The sequence below is a fragment of the Malurus melanocephalus genome, unplaced genomic scaffold (assembly GCF_030028575.1).
Source record: "Malurus melanocephalus ecotype Western Australia unplaced genomic scaffold, MMel_1.1 scaffold_49, whole genome shotgun sequence".
NCBI classification, from domain to species: Eukaryota; Metazoa; Chordata; class Aves; order Passeriformes; family Maluridae; genus Malurus; species Malurus melanocephalus.
In genome coordinates this window covers 1406611-1424281 of record NW_026623281.1, presented here as the reverse complement: position 1 = coordinate 1424281, position 17671 = coordinate 1406611, and the positions used below count along the sequence as shown (strand labels likewise).

Sequence of the window (17671 nt, the reverse complement as noted above, 5' to 3'; positions counted from 1 at the left end):
TTAAAACACATGTAAAAACATGTCATATTTCCCACTGCAATGCAATTACATTTACTTAACAAAAAACAGATTTTTCAATAGGCTTCAACTTCTTTCAAAGTTACACCTCATTTCTAGTTAGTCATGAAGATCAGATTACAAACTCCCTGGTCTTTTTACACATTGCAACACTCATTAAGAACCAATGACTCCTGACCTTGGATTAAGAAATCTGAAGCAGGTTAGATTGTCAGCCTGAAATGAATGATATTTAATTGCTCCATCAAAATATTAAATGTAACTCTGAAGAAATGTTCACATCCACAAAAAATTGTTTTTCCAACTACACTGTTCAAGCTAATTAAAACTCCTCAACCTACAAATCTTGTCCTTATAATTRAACAGAAATCTCTCTGCCTCTTCATTTTTATACTAAGTATTAGTTTYAAATTTCTAAAGCAGAGAAACATCAAACCAAAATTGTTTAGGGTGATTTACTTCTCATTTTTGCTAACATTATTTTAATGAACAATATAGTCCCCTAAAGAAGATAGCAACTGCATGAAGGCATTACAACAGCTCCTGTCTCTTTTCATCTGGCAAGTAGGTAATGCTTCAAACATCTTTAATTTCCTATAGCCACGGGGGATTTACAAGGAATCTAAGTGAAACTTGTAGACACTACTGAAAATCATCAACAATTGCAGCAGTYTTCTGGTTTCACCCATATTTACCATTCATATCTTCTGTCACATGGGAAGAGTGCTTGTGTATGACACCAGACATTTCAAGAACTATTCCACATATGCACCTCTTCCCTCCAAACAGCGTGAGAGAGCTGGATAAAGCTGCAGGATCTCTTCAGCAAAAGCGTTTCACTACTGAACTGAGCAAGTAAAACCTATTACAAAAATTTACAAATGACTGGGAAAGGACAAGTCTCAGGTAAATTGCTTGAAACTTCCTGCATAATTCTCTGTCTGGGAGAGGTAATTAGGAGAAGAAGAAAGAAATGCAAGAGAAAACAGATGAATATCTGCCTACAGAAGCAATTGATTTGGACCTTTTAGAGAACAAATCCAAAACTTGCAAATGGGCTTCTGCCTTCATAATGGAAGTGCCAGTCAAGTTTAGCTGCTCTCATCCACAAAAAAAAAMCAGCCCCAATACACAGCCAATGTGTGTCTATCAGTGTTAGTAATAACACTTTTGTACTAATCTACATTATATTACATTTTCTTCTTTCTGAAGAAGCTGGTTCTTTTTAATCAACTAYAATCTAATCTTATTGTGATGTCTTGGTACATGAAAGGTATGAAGGTTTTTGATTCCATCAGTTTTATTTTCCACCCTTTTAGTCAGTTTGATTCTATGTAAAATAGCAATGAATTCCTTTAAGCAGTCCCTTGACTCTCCATTGGGGAACACATTACCTACACCTCTGTTAATGATGGCACACGTTGATGAGCACAAGMATGCTGCAGCCATTGAGGGTATAAATGTTGTTTTATTATCATGGCAGCAAGTCACACTATGAATTGCAAAAAAATCCCTTAACATTTTATTCATATTCACRGTCATATTAGGTCAAGCACTTGTGAATAAACTCTGGAGGATGAAGGTCTGGCTTTAAGACCGTTGTTACCAATTGGTTGCATTTTAATAGATTTATTATCCAGCTCAAATTGCAGAGCTGTGACTTAATTTCATCAGGGACAAAATGTTTGCAAGATAAGTTTGAAAAGAGCAAGAGGAAGAAAAATAAATATGCACCTACATAAGTATTCTTAGAGTCATCCAGACACATTAGATGAGGATGTTGTTCTGGTAACTGTGACACCRCACCGTACACAAGCCTTAAGTTACTCCATTAGTAATCACGTTTTGCCACACAAAACGCAGACCAGTGTTAGTGATACAAGCATCTACTGTCTTCAAATACAATAACCAAAAGCAGATTTATTTGCTCCAGATAAAACTCTTGTACATACTGCTCCCCCTCAACAATGTGATACAAACACAGCATCTGTATTTCTTGGATACTGAGTTTTAAAAGATTGTCAGCTCCTCACAGGACAGCCAATATCCTGTTTTTCTGATCTTAATGCTAGCCAGTTTGCTGAAAGCATTATTTAATCTAATTATGGAATATCTCTCATAGCAYAAATATTCCAAGCTCTACAGCAGGCTTCCATTTGTAACTCAAGAGTAGTGTAAAAACAAGAGTTAATTGCCTGTACAAATATTTCAGGGTAGCATTTACGTAATCTACAGTACATTAAGTACCAGAGTTGTGCTCTACTGATAGGTGAAAGAACAACTTTGAAAGGCAACTGCGTTGCCAATTAGCTTTCAACAAATATGTACACAAGCTGTGCTTGCAGGCTTGTGCTCAGCTTCCTCATTCTCCCCAGACTGCCTGCTTTTATAATGGTGAACTCCTTTCTACTCAAACACCCAGCTAACTCCACACTGCTAGAACAAGGCAAGACAGCATGTTTTATTTAGCTGGAGCTGTAACCAATCCAAATTTAAGATCATGACCTGTGACCAAAGGCACACTCCAGTCACAAGCATTGAACACAAATTCCTTAGACAGGTATGAGAAGGGGGGCAATAAAAAAAAGTAATTGACAAATCTTCCATTGTAGTTAGTCCAAAGAGGATGAGATTTGTTTGAGAAAAACATCCCACAAGTCCCAGCTCCTGTGTGTCAGTCCTCCTCACAGAGGCAAAGCCAAGAACACGCACACCCACATGCTTTAGCTCTCTGCAGCAACACCATGTTTTTGCCCAACAGAGTCGTACACAAATTAAGAAATAAACCCAAGTTCACAAAACCACATGAAGAGACTAATGTTTGCAGTCTTTGGACAAATCTGCATGGTGCTCCACCCAGAAAACACACTTGTTTTAACTCAGGAAAACTGATTTATCTTGGGCTGAACCCTGTGCCTAGGACACTGCTGCTTTGCTYTGGGTACCCAGATTCTGTCACTGGACAGTATTTTAGGTGTCACTGGACAATAAGGTGCAAATCCTTCGTTTTCTCGTCATAATTTGCTTTGTAGACTATAGATTCCCACATTGTACTAGAATAGTGGTCTAAAAGAAACATTTTGCAATKACATTCCCAATACATGTTAAAACATAGCTTTCTGCAATGCTTCGAAGTTTCAGCTCTTTTAATAAAATATTTTTATTCCAACTCCCCCCTCACCAAAAAAAAACAAACAAACAAAAAAGGTTATTGCAGTTACTAAGAAGGAAACATTCTGCAGAATCAAGAGAGTTAAACCAATTCCAGAATTCTGCTTCATAAATTCCTTTGGCTCACATAATTTATGTTATATAAATTGCAATTTTGATAATAAGGCAGCTGAAAATAAGTCTAGTCTTGTAAGGTGTGTGGGTGTATGGTTATGCTTATATAAAAGTTTAGTTATCCACATTACTTCATAAATGTATGTTTAAGAATGTTTTTATGGATATCTATGCTCTCTGTGGGCACACTTTGTTTCAGTCTTTAAGAAATGTATCACTATGCCATGCAGTATAAAGCTTGTGAAACCTTTTTGTTAGGTAAAAGTGAACAAAGCCAGTTCTTCAGCTAGTAACCTCATGCTATTAAACTGGCTGGAGAGAGAGAGAGAGGCAGGAAGGAGGCATGGTGAGACATGAAAGTAGAGCAGAGAGCTCYGTGGCCTTGACATTGCAGAGTTAGAAAAGTAACTTCTAACTGCATTTTCTGTAAAGCAGTCCTTATCTGGACTCTGTTCCAACAGAAAGCACTGCCTGATGATCAGTCTGGGACAGCCTAAAGATAGCAGAGAATAACCAGCTGTTCCTTTGATTCATTTATGTGTGATAGTCAGCTTACCATACTGACAACCTGTGGGTCCTTCGTTTGCTAATGCAGTGAATGGCACAAACAAGCCCCCCCTACTTTTTTTCCTCTTTTCAATGACTCTTTTGGAAATGCATCAAATGCAGTATGTTACCAAGCTGGGATGTCTGTTTCCTAGAATGGCTTATCTGCCCACAACTTTAGCCTTTCTCCAAACAAGTATTTGAACCTCTGTTGAAGGACAGAGGACATGACATGCATTTCAACAAAAAAATRAGGTAAGTTTAAATTTACCTTCAAGTGCAGCAGAACTGAAAAACAACACAGACCAGCTTGTACAGCTTAGGTTGTGTAGCTAAGCCTGAGCAAACTAACACCTCCTTACTCCTGGGTGTGACGGGCCACTACCTCCCATTAGGGAGGATGAGCAACAGCAGWCCCAGTGCAAGAGCTTTCAGCACCTCCTCGCTTATAGTGCCATTTCCTTCAACAAAACCTCATCAGTGCATGTGCCTTTACAGGGTCTTGAACACAGAGCTTAAAAGCCCAAGTTTAACTTTTCAAATAAGGAAGGGGATAAAAAGCCTAATTTCTGATGCACCTCTTCCAGATTGCAGACACCTTGGGATCAGTAACATACTCTTGCACATGGTGGGTTAAAGAAAAAATGCTAAATACTGCTGAGCACATTAATTACTTGGAATGCATTGCTACGGAATCAAAATARAAGACTGAAAATACATATGGTGACTGGACTAAAATAATTATTAAAGGAGGGCCATAGGAAAAAAATAGTTTCTAGGAATAATACAAGCCTTGTAAGAAGCTATGTTATTTTTACATAATTTTTTAAGTTTCATATTGTGTGTGTATATACATATAAACATACAGCTTCACATATCATAGTACAGTATCTAAGTAGTCTGATTTTTTATCTCCAATTACTCATACAGTAACATGTTGCTGTTTTAGCTTACATTTAGATGTACATAACCATTATTCTCCATGCACCTCAAAACTTCTTTGTCCTTCCCCACACACTACATACATTAGACCTTTCTAATTATATCAACTGCAGTTTTATTCCAGTCTAATGATGGCACAAATTATATATATGTAATTAAATTACATATATAGAACTAGCTATGCTCCAAACTGTACTTGTCCCTCCTAGAAAAAGGTCTAAAGATGAACAAATGATTTACGCTGCTGCTTTTAAATAAAATACAGTTGTATCCTTTAGTTTTTGTTTGGAATTTAAAGTTCTCATTTTCATTAAGGAAAACATGCTTTAAAAAATATTTTTTTAAAAACTTCCCTTTTAAACCTTCTCTTTATGTTTGTGTAACTGTCAAGTTTGTGATTTTTAATAYTATTATAGTGGGAAAAACAAGAAGAGAAAAAATAGATTTAAAAAATGTCAACATTTCTAGTTCTCTGCCATTCTCTCTAATCCTTTAGAGCAATATAACTTCTGGTTAATGCTAAATATCTAGTGGCATCATTGAAGGCAGCGCTTAGCCCTATCCATGTACCTTGATATTAATTGCTGTCAAATTTCTTTTCCTGCTACTACAGTCTAAAAAAATAAATCCAATAGAAGAGGAAAATTTCAGAAAACTTGGTTGTGTACTAAGGGTGTTCACACACGAGGATCTATAAACTCTCCAGAGTTATGTCAAATTTTATAGATAACACAGTACCCATCCAAATCCCCAACAGCCAGAAATTATGCACTTGCAGGAACTGAACTTTCCTTCTGGCAGCTCATTCGCTGCTCAACAGGTCACTTACAGAAAAGCCCCTAGCAAACCCCACCACTCCTCTCCCTCAGAACCATGGCCAGCTTTTCAGACATGGGCATTCTGCTTCTTCCACCCTGATGACAAGGTGAATATGAGAGCATGCCCTCAAAATATCACCTGAAAAAACAAAAGCACCCAAAACAACACAACTGTGAGACTCATCATTTCGATGGTCTGCTGCAGATCAGAAATCARTTACATCTGTTTGAAATACATATAAGGTGTCTGCTTGGCAGATAAAAGCCAGGGTTGCTTTGATTTGTCTTCCTGCTTTACCATCCCTCCACTGTGGAAAATGGAATTACTTCACTGAAAATTCTGGGAGGGGAAAGCTTGCACCAAACAGGGAAATCTGTACCAAAACAGTGGTGGCCCAGGCACACACTGCTCTTTCCCTGATACTGGGAAATATTTGGCATGCTATMTTCTTCCAAAGAGAGCTCCCCCTTGACCCTGCACAGGAGCATCCAAAGACCTGTGGTGACACATGACCAGGCCCTGAGATGGGTCCTGGGCTCCATCCCAGCAGCTGCATTCTGGGCTGGGGATGCAAGGCAGGAACAGCTCAACAGGGAACTTTGGGGCTCTCTGCCTCTGGTGGGGTGACTCCAGCAGCTTCTTTGTCAGAATGCAAAGGGCAAAAACCAAGGCAAGGAGAGTGAGTGGCAAGAACAGCAAATGTTGGTCAAATAGATTTTGTGTCCCTTCTATTTGCAATTAATGTGTAAGGGGAATAAGCTGATTTAGGACCCTCAGTCTTCCATGTTTAGTTGCATTCCCTTTCTGCTATTTAACTCCTCCCATCTTAAAAATAAACAAACCAACCCCACAGTAAAAAAACCCCAAATATCTGCCCTTRTTACTAAGCCAGAAGTACTGCTTTGCTTCAGTTCCAGGACCCAAAGTTGCATTAAGTTTGCTGAATTCTACCTGAATTTCTGATGTATCACATCAGTTTTAGATGTTAACATTTATCTCTTGGTAACACTGATCTCCAGTTACGCTAATTTTAGAACAATCTGAATCAATTCTGAAAAACTGAACAAAACTATTGAAGCACTATAGATAAAGCTCAGTTAAAATCCTGTGCTGGCTTTTCTTAATTGATATTTGAAATCATACAACTCATCAATACTATGGATTAATATTGACTTTTATTCTTCAGCTTGCAATATTTCTCCAGCTCTATTTAATGGCTATTACTAAAACTATCTGCATTTTAATTTTTCAGCATTCACATTTTTCTACTACTTTCCCAACAGAATTCCTTTTATTATTATTTTTTTGGCCCGCTGTCCTTCCTCGCAGTGTCCACAATCCGTGGAGAAGAGATTGCTGATGGTGTTATCACAGGCAAACAGAATGAAGCTAATGGTAACAGGCACTCCTTGCTAGGTAATTATTATAGGAGAAGGAATGCAAATGAGCCCTAATCTGTCTTACACAATGGCAGAGGTCTCAGATTTGCATTAAACCTTTTGCAGCTCTCCCAGATCGGGGACTCTGCAGATAACAATGCATCTGCAGCCCAGGCTGCCCCAGCAGTTATTACATTGTGCCCCAGCAGGTACAGTGTCCCTGAATGACTCTCCCCTCCCCCTTCATATCTCCAGCCCCATCCTCCTTCCCCCCAGCTTTGCAGGAAAAAAAAAAAAACAAACTAATTGTGCATGCCATTTGGCTCAATTCATGTTTACAATGAAGAAGAAAGCAGTGCTGTTTGGTAATTATAAGAGGGAAATGGACATCAGGAAATCTCCATTCTATTTCCAGCTATGTCACTCACTTGCCAGGGAGCTGAAGTAAAATAACTTTACTTCTCTGTGCATCCATGTGTTCAGTTAGAAATACAGGGTTGGCATTTAGTGGTCCAACAGACTCATTGTACAGTAGCACCTGCTGAACAATTGGAGGAAGCAAATGCAGACTTCACTTCTAGGCCGAGCTCATGATAAGCTGCGGTCCTTCAGAAGAACCACTGCCTAGATCTCAATTCCCCATCTGATAATAAGTTGTAAAGAATGATATTCTTTTCCAGCACTGTGTTCTGCTGTAAAAACACCTAAACTAACACCTGCCAGCTGGGGCCATGCTCAGTGCTCACACAGGTGTCTGCCCACTAGCAGATCTAAAAGAAGAAGGTGTAGGAACTWTGTTTGATGTGCTGTGATCCCAACTCACATAGCAAAAGGTTTTCCAAACCTTCACTTTTCAAGCTTCTTCTCTATGGCTTGTTTGGATTAGGAGCATGGGAGTCAAACATACTGAACTATTCCCAAGTGAGTCCCTGGTCTGAGGTCAGAACTCCTCAGCATGAACAGACTTTTTCYAACATTACTGCCTTCTTTCTTGGACACTCACTTTCTCCTGAGATATTTTTGTGAAATAAGAGAAAACACAGTAATAATTTATTCTAAAAAWTGATCTTCGGGAATTTAAGTTTCTGCCACTGAAATGCAGATTAGAAAATGGAGACTACAAAACTGTAAGTGGCCATATAAACTAACTTCCCAGCATATCAAAAAACCCCCAATCAACAGCAACCAAAAAAGCCCTCAAAATCAAATCAAGGTATCAGAATTTACAAATAACAATTCTAACATACTCAGGTTCAGATTTGTCACTGGTCTCTAGGCTGCTCCTCCCCAGGGACCAGTTACTCCCAACTGCCTACTGGTGCCATTTACATGCACATAAAAACCTTCTTGCAAACGCAGACCTAGTTGTGGAGAGCCTGAGAGGCTCTCCCTCTCTTGAAACTCAGGGATTACCAAAGTGCCGCTRGACCAGCAAAACCACCAGGGCAGAGAAAATCAGAAGCACAGACCAAGTCAAATTTTACTGCCACCTGAACATACCCGGTTGACTCTGCCTGGAGCAGATCAGCTATCGCACCTCCTCCTGCCCGCAGGTCTGGGGGGAGGGGGGGGGGAAGAAAGGGAGGAATCCTGGAAGATAAGGAACAGGGAGCACGGTGTCTTCATGGGGAACTACTGCTCACTCCGTGACCCTTGGCCCATCACCAAAGCCATGCACTTCAGGACCACTCTCACATTAAGCATTAACAGGCAGTTCAGCTGTGTTGCCGAGTAGCCGGTCAAATATTTACAACGGTTTTAGAAGGTGCAAATTTAACCTCATCCTTTCAGAGCAATTTTTTTTTGCACGGCCAAGATTTCATACTCTGTTTTGCATAGCAAGAAAACACAATTCTGAAGCTTTGAGACKTGCAACACGAAGTCATTAAAAAGAATAATCCAAACAGGAAAACTAAGAGGGACTCAATGCATACTGTAGACAAAATATTGGCCCCCACATASAGTGCTGGCAAGTAGAGCAGCATGCTGTGTTTCTAAGGGGGAGAACAAGCGAAATCCAGCTCCTGGAGCTGGTGACTGCAACCTCACCTGRACAACAGCTCTCCCTTTGTCCAGCTGCCTCCAGGACATTTCATGGTAAAGACAAAAATTGTCACTGCACTTTCAAGGATCTCAACAGCTTTCCAACCCCGGGCTTCCCCCACCCCACCATTCTCACCAGCCTTTTGAGTTTCTCTCTATAGCTGCATTCTGYGTTTCAGGGATTCGACCTTTCAACTGAAGCATGCGAGATCGTTTATACTCCTGAACCGGTGGAGCTGCCAGCCTCCCCTTTGTTGCACAGATTTACAATTGAATGGTGCTGGGAAGCAGAGTCTTTTAAGGAAGGGCTGGTGCGGGGAAGACAATTTCCTTGCCAGCATCCTATTGGCACATCGTGTCCATCTACCAGCTCAGCTTCTCCAGTTCACATAACTACAGGAACATGATCGAACCACTAGTTTGTAAGGAGTTTACTGTGAGGTGAATTTTATGAATGAATTGCTAATTTGAGGTCACTTCAACAAGGATGCACAAAGTCATAAGTGAAGTTCATTTTGGGCCTAATTGTGGGCACTTAATGTAATTTAGCCCAACATAAATGACAACTGACGTCAGTATCTCAATCTGTGACTCACTGATGTATTTCCTATTTTAGCCTTGCATCACCATGCACGTCGTAGTCCATCTAATGGCTTCTACAGCTTCTCAAGAGACACTGGGAAGCACCACAATGGCACAGATGCACTGCAAAAAATCATCTGAACAAGGGTATGCAAGCCTGCTCCAGTTTAACAGTGGCACGCTGGCTTTGGCCCTCTACTTAATCATATACACAACAAGCATCACCCTGGTGTATTTCTGATCTTGAGCTGCGAATGGATAGATAATCACTGATTGATTTCAGGCTACCTTAGCAGTTACCAAGCAGTGTCATATTGCTGCCTTTCAAACAGCGGCACTCTGGTAAATCCACACAGTTTTTATTTCTCTGCTTGCCTGCTTGGAAGCATAAAGCCTGCTATCTCCAAAGAAAAATAATAGCATCCGAAGTTTGAAAATTGGCAAATGCTAATCTGGCATAGAAAAAGCTCTGTAAGGAACATTCCTTCTGGTTTCAAAATGTTACACCTGCTTCTGATTATATTCTATTTCCTGAATTCTGAATTGGCCACATGCTGAAACACACAGACAGCACTGCCTGCAGAGTGCAGCAAGGAAAAGGCTAGCAGAATCCAGAGCTGGTGGCAAACCACAGTCCCCATGAAAACCACATGTGCCAGAGACCAAATATTTTGCATTTTGCTTACTGCTAATAAAGCTGCTTCACTTCATTAAAAGCAGCTTATCATTTTATCTACTCACTCTGATTAATTAGCCTCTAGTTAAAATGAATGAGCACTTGATTCGAGGATTCTATTAATGTGACACTGGTGAACCACCACTTGCATCCTCCTTCCTTCCTTTTCCTTTTACTCTCCATCCCCTCTAMACCAAGTGTCTTATTAGGCTGCTCGGACTGACACTCCCAGAACCCTCTGAGGATATCAAAACACTTTTCAAGACAGAGGTGAGTAAGGAAATATCCCACAGTGCAAAATTCTTCCAAGGCTCAGTTTTCCTGCTGGAATATACAGATGTATGTAATCTACTTCTCACTGTAATTATGGTCACAAGCTTGGAAAGAAACAGCTTGGAAAGAAAAAGGAGCCAGGAAAACACACTGCGTTGCTGGGAACAGGGGCAAAACAACAGTACTATTAATACATACAACTTATTTGTCCTTCCAGAATAAAACAATTTTAACTATGAAGCACAAACAGCAGTCAGTKCTATCATAAACCTGATTTTCTTAGAAAGCGAAGAACTTTCTCCCAAGCCAAATACCATGTGCTGTATATGCATAAAGACAGCTTCTGCTACAGTATATGCCCACAGATTTCACAGTTGCATATGACCGCCAAAATYTCAATTTCTAGCAGCAAAAAACGTATGTTACCATTATTTAGCCAAGCATCTGACGACTGAAATATATCATTGCTGCTCATTTTGCTGGAAAACAGTGCTTTGCTTCATATACCTAATCTCCTTCTCTAAACAAATTCATTTTATGAATGTCACAAGTAASCAAATGTGTTTGGGAAACTTCAAAAAATAAGCAAACAAAACCCAAACCTACACACCTTCCCTTTTTCTTCTTTAAAACGKTAAGCTTCCATTCTTTTGCAAAAATGTCCACAGAAGACTGAAAGATCATTAAGCTTAAAATTGCAACAAATTCATAATTTGAGGGAGGAATGGAAGGAAAGAAGACGAAAAGAAGGGGAAATAAAACTTCCTGGGTCATTCTAACATTTAGATCTAATTTCTTGCTTCATCAAGGTAAATGATAGGTGGAATAGTAATGAAGTGACTACAAACTTTGTATTTATGCTACAAGCAATTTAAGAAGTMTCTTTCAAGAGAATAGCTTTTTTAGGTTATGCACTGCAGACTGTAAGCACGAGCTTGAAATTCACCGTCCAGCCAGACAAGGCTGTGTGTGAGAAGGCACCAAAGCAAGGTCTGGTTTACATCACACAGCAGGGMAGTAAGTGACCATGAGTCACTGATGCACTTCATCTGGCTTTTAAGGCCATCAGCACCAGATAAAAATGTTTCAGGACACATTTTACAAAGCACTTCCCAGTATAAGTTTACCTGGCCAGTTCAAATCTGCAAGAATTTTCTAGACAAARTATCTTCATGCCAAGGCTTCCAAGATGAAGTATCTTCTGTCCTGCAGCTGGCAAGATATTACTGCAGCTGTCCACTGTAATGACTGGGCTAACTGAACAGRAGTCTTCCCATGGGCTAAGCCCAAAAGGGATGAGATGAATGATTCCCACTACCACAGCCTGGGCTGTAAGCAGTACCTGTCCTTACAACACCCCTATAAAACCATGTGCATGCCAAACTCAGTAGAAGAGACAAAACCRAAAAACAGGATTTTGAAATACTGACTATTGATTTTGGAATAATATTTTAAAATACTTGCTTTAGAAATAAAAACTCTGCTGGTTTGCATTTGTTATTAATTTTTTGAGTGGCCAAATTGTTGGAACTTATAAATAATTCACAGGCATTTTTGTGTACTTGAAGAATGGGACAGTATGCACCCAGATGGGTTCTTTAGCAGAAGAGGACAGTTATAATTTTTAAGGAAATAAGGCAACAAACCAGGACTTTTTTYATTGCTAATTGAGGACTTTATAGCTGATTTGGGCCTTGCAGCTTTCTTCTTGAATGACTACAGGTAACATAAACAAAAACACCAAACCCTGTCACCTACACTAATGTAGTGGAACCTATGTGTTCCACTTTGTTCCTCAGTCATTCGTTATGAATTAGGACAGGCTCTTTCAGAAACTCGTTCCTGCAGACTGGCAGTTTGTAGTGCAAGGGCTCTGCAGCAGTCATTGCAATCCACTCAAGCCAGAGAGTTCCTCCAGGAAGCCCTCTAAACCTCCAGAGAGCACAGGAAGCCACCTCAATGCTCAAAGCAATTATTTCCACCCCAGGGGTGACGGTGAGCAGGCATCTGGCCCCCAAAAGCATCCCTTCAACCCCTGGGTGTGGATGAGAAAAGGACTCAACCAGTGACCCAACTGCAGCTCATCAGGGTGGTGGAACAGGGAAGGAGAARAGGCTTCAGCACAAGGTTACGTGCCACTCCATATAGGACTTATTCCTAAATAAATAAATACTCTGTTCTGTATTCAGAAGTAGGTTTATGCACCTTAAACACAATGACTAAGAGGAATATCCAAAACTGCTGCACTATAGACAACTGAGGCAGGCAGACCATAACTGCTGAAACTAGAGGAAAGCTAAGCACCCCAGAGTGGCTCTTCTAACACCAAGAACTGAAGGGTTTTAACAAGATCTTTGCTATAGCCACACTCAGGGGCAGGGGACACACACCACAGGACAGTACCTTCTAGCCCTCCATACACAGACAGGCCCTTGCAGTGTTCTCACCCCARCTCCCTTGAAGCCCTATTCACCTACTCATATCTGGGGACCTGTAAAGTTTGCCCTCAGAAAAGGGCTGACACAGACAACTGAAAATGGCAGAAAATTCAAAATCATGGTTCTTACTTCGACACTTCCAAACTAGAAAGGAGTAATGTTCCCCGTCCTCCACCTCTACTGAACCTGCTCTAGTCCAACACATGGGCAAGAATTTCCTCTTGCTTTGGTTCTCAAATTTCACTGTCACATCCAGCCTCTCCCCCCAAAGCTTTTCACCCTGAGGACTACAGTCTGCATGACTGCATTTGATAATACAGACTCTGCTGCTTAAATACCGTACATTTGCAGACAGTTAAAGCATGTTTTACAAAGGTACCATAAAGGGGTTTAGCAGCATACACTTCCTGGGCTTGCAAGCAGCTGGAAAGCGACCCTGTCCAAAACGGGACAGCTTCCCTCTCCTCCCTARGATGAAAAGGAGCACACAGAGACAAGGCATTTGTGCTGGAGCCGTTCCCAAGCCATAGCTTCAGAGGAACAACCCGTCTGACATGTTGCAACTCAGGAAGCATGAGCAGGAAAAGGAGGAGGGGAGCAGCAAGCAGGGATTCCCCTCCAAATTTCCAGTGCTGTGCAAGGGGGATAAACAGATGTATCCAGCCAGAGAAACCACGGGCTGTGCACAGCCTCTCAGCTGACCCTATGAACTGAGCAGTGGCACTTGGCTCCACTGCCCATCAATGCATAACACATATGCTGGGAGGGAGACAATAGCAAGAAGCAATGCCCACAATCTTGCAGAAGAGCTTTAAATCTTGTGCTTCCCTCAGCCCCCAGCCCAGGGAGTCTGAAGGCATTCAGAAACAGTACAAAAACTCGGCTGGAGCTACAAATCTTAATAGAATCTTTCCTCCACACATACAGCTCAGCCAAGCCTCCCACGTCTCAGTAGGCCCCAAAATTTCCTGTTTCAAAGGCATTTTAAAGCCTTCATTTGTTTAGGAGAAAACAGGTTCAGAGGCCACAAGGCTGCTCCTGCGGGCTCCTCTCAGCATGCCACAGCATCAGTGGCAGAAGCAATGCCTGCCTGCAACAGCACAGGCAGCTGCATTCTTTAGTCTGGCACCAAGGAGGAAAGCTATCATCCATTTTTAAGTGAGATTCAGGGAACCAGCTGGGGACCAGCGATTGCCATTTCTGAAGTGCACGAAGAGGAGTGTAACCAGCCTTTCYATAGTAACCAAGATTAGCGGCCTTGAGTCTGACACTCCTCCTGCATTAAAAGATAGGAGACAAAGAGAGAGACAGGTAATTACATAGAAGGAGCCCTGGGGAAATTGCAAACTCCTTGAGAACCCTTTAGCTAGTCTGTATGTTTCTCCTTGTCTCTGCTTCAGCTGAAGGTCTCCAAGAAACATTTGCCCATTAGATCATTAGCTTTATTGCAGAACTACCAGACAGCTGGTACTGGCTGTTCAATAAAGACTTAGCTTGCCTCTGTACCGTCAAGAATGAGATGGAGAATGAGAAAAAGAACATCCCAAGGCACATTACCTGTCTGGAGCTTATCCTTGATAAGTTAGTGTACTTAGTCAGTGTGAGGGGTCTGACAAATGAACTCTGACAAATCTTGCTGGGGCAATTTAAGACGTTATTGCATCACACTGTCTTTCAAAACCCTTCACAAATGTTAGCACCACCGAACAATCTGTCAGGAGAACTTTTATCATGCACTGGCCTCTACAATTTAGAGTTTAGTAAGTTAGCATAAACCTCTTCTCAGGGCTGGATTAAGTTAAGATGTCAATTCCGAGCCAGAATGGCTGAGGTCTAGACAGAAAATATTGCCTCTACTACAAGGAGCATTAACATCTATCACAAAGATGGAAGAGGAAAGGACATCTCAAAGCACTGCACCTCCTAAGCAAATGCAAATCTTTGATATTAAAATATRTATGTAATTTGTCTAGCAACAAAACTGAGTCTACTCACGCAGCTCAGGATGCTCTGTGAATCAGCACTAATTTTTTGTACTTTATATATCCCTGATACATAAATTGAATGTCTTGAAGTGAAAAGATGGACATGGATTACATGTGGATCCCATCACCCACCACATTTTGCACTTCTCCTGAAAACTGGAAAAAGTCCGGAGAGTTAAAGAATTGCCATGTGTTTCCAACAGCACAAAAGCTCACCATTCAGAACTAGACTTGGGGTTCCAGATAGTTTCTGTTTTATTGTCAATGACACCACCAGCCACAAAACCATGACAGACCCCAGARAAGACATCAGGTTAAAAAAACTAACCAAAGCAACTCACCAACRAAAACAATCTATATTTGCCTGATTAGATGTACATGTATGTTAATAGTAAATGTAGCACTTTGAGATATAATTCCTCAAATTGTCTTCTCCAGACCTAACCCACTGTCTTTTCATCTAAGCTGATATTCAAACAAACATTTAGTTTATCAGTCTGCAATACAACCCTATTCCAGTATTAGAAGGGCAATCCACATGAACCAGAAGCTTGGCTAAACTCCATGTAGACAAACTTCTTCCATCATCACTTTCCCTTGCAGTAGGAGCACAGCAGACAAGACACCTTTACAAGCAGATGACAATTACCCCTTACCTTTCTGAAGAGGCCGCCGCCAATTAGCACATTCCTGGAGCTTCTGAATCAGGCAAGAAGAAGAAAGGAGGGGAGGGGAAAAAAAAAAAAAAAAAAAGGGAAGAGAGAGTTGTTTTCTTCCTCCTCAGCCCAACAGTATTTCCTGAGGGGTAGAGAAAAAAAAAATTAAAAAAAGGAAATAACCATTAGCTTTCATGATTTTCAAAGAGGCTACTGATTACAACTCTTGCTTGGCACAGCTACTGTGCCACTACTTCTGCAGKTCCAAAATACCAGCTTAGGGTTCCTGTATTTTCTCCATTGTCACCTTATCAAAATACAGAAGATGAATGTCTAGTCAACCACTACCAAGAAAAGCAAAGAGAAATTCCTGTCAGAACAGGATGAAGTCCCATACTAGAATGGGTTAAAGTTCAATTCAAAAATATTCTTGAGCACTTATTCTATTAAGTAAACATGCTCCAGCCAAGCTCACACCCACTTCTGTAAAAATTCAAATGAGCCACATTTACTATCAAAATAGTTGGCAAAAGGCAAATTCCAACATGCATACTGAACATACAGGTATATACCGACATTCAAGTGCTTACGTACTCTTCTCCGAAAGGATCATATGTACAATTATGAGGTATTTGCAACTAATCATAAGTTCAATTTCTAAGACATTTYTTCTTATTCTTAAGACAATCTGTTTTCTTTAGACAACCTATTCCAGATATGTCGCATCGCTAAGTAACAGAAAAAAAAATTGTGTGGGATGTTTTTTTTKTAATCACAATGGAGGAAAAGGGATCTAAAAAATCTTTTGACTAAAGACACCACTTAGAAATCCAGCTTCACTCCCAGAAAACCACCGTTCTCACCTCAGACCATCTCTCTGCCCTGTTGCTAACATGACTTTAAAGAAACTTACAGACACCCAGATTTAATGGGCCCCTCCCTACCTCYAGTACCTGCCTTTGATGAAAGGCAGGAAAATCAAGTGGAAAATTATTTTAAAGGGTGCATGCAAGACATTAACATATTTGAGGAAATGGCAATCAAGGTTTTCCACAGGGAATGAGCAAAGGGAAACACGTCCAGTCTGTTCTCCATCACACTTTGTTGGCTTGTATTCATACAGAAAACTCTACCCTTTTTTGTCCCATGGAAAATCTGAACACAAGTTCTCGAAGTAAGGAAAAAGGTCTATGCTACCTTACATTTCCACACACACTTCTGCCATTTCTCACAACAACAATTAATCCATCTGCTAACAGCATACAGATCCTAGTCTCTTAGAAGATATTTTAAATAAGGGGCCCCAACAGATAGGAAACAACATAAAAGGCAGCATTTCTATCACAGCATCTCCCTCAAAGCCACCACGTCTGCCCAATTCCAAATGGCCACARTTCCTGCATTTCTCCAGGGGACAAAAGCTCTCTTTTTCTCTCCTCCTGTCAGGAAGACTTAAAGCTGCAAGAGTAATTCTGTCCAGATTCCCCTCTAGATAGGCAATGATTTAAAGAATTCATGAAGTAACASTGGCAGTGTAAATAAACAATGAAAAACGAAATAAAGATCACAGAATACAACACACAGAAAATGTGCACTAAAGAGAGAGAGAACAAGATAAGTGATTCAAAACCTCTTSTGCCTTGTTACGTGCACCCATAAATAGGTGCAGCAATAATCTGACAATGAGAAAGAATGGGCCCTGACACAAAAATGTAACTACTCAAAAACCTGCCTCCTCAACCTTCTGCCTGAAGGCAAACCTTCCCACAGTGTTTAATTTCACTTTCTCGCTGTCTTACACCCCTCAGTTGCATTTCTGTTTTCTGTCAGCTTTCAACCTCTTGTACTAATTGATGCAAAGCAACTTAAGCCAAAACCTGGAGAACTCAAATCGTTTTGGGTTTTGGTTGTTGGGTTTTTTTTCGCCTTTTTTAATAGGGAAACAGTGCTACAGCCCTAACCGTGGGGATGGGAGAAGAAATGACCCTTAGTGAATTGCTCATGACATGTGTACATCCTGAGGCTATGT

General features: G+C 40.7%; 1 protein-coding gene across 6 annotated transcripts in view; it reads right to left on the bottom strand.

Annotated features, from left to right (window-relative positions):
- ZMIZ1 (zinc finger MIZ-type containing 1) overlaps nt 1-17671 on the bottom strand; it is a 315504-nt gene that overhangs the window by 249951 nt on the left and 47882 nt on the right. For 5 of the 6 annotated variants that reach the window (XM_057365193.1, XM_057365192.1, XM_057365197.1 and 2 more), the window contains exon 2: nt 15643-15784. The gene's annotated coding sequence lies outside the window, so the exon portion shown is untranslated. Of the gene's footprint in view, nt 1-8489; nt 8544-15642; nt 15785-17671 lie in introns of those variants that run through there. The other variant, XM_057365194.1, reaches the window with a different exon arrangement.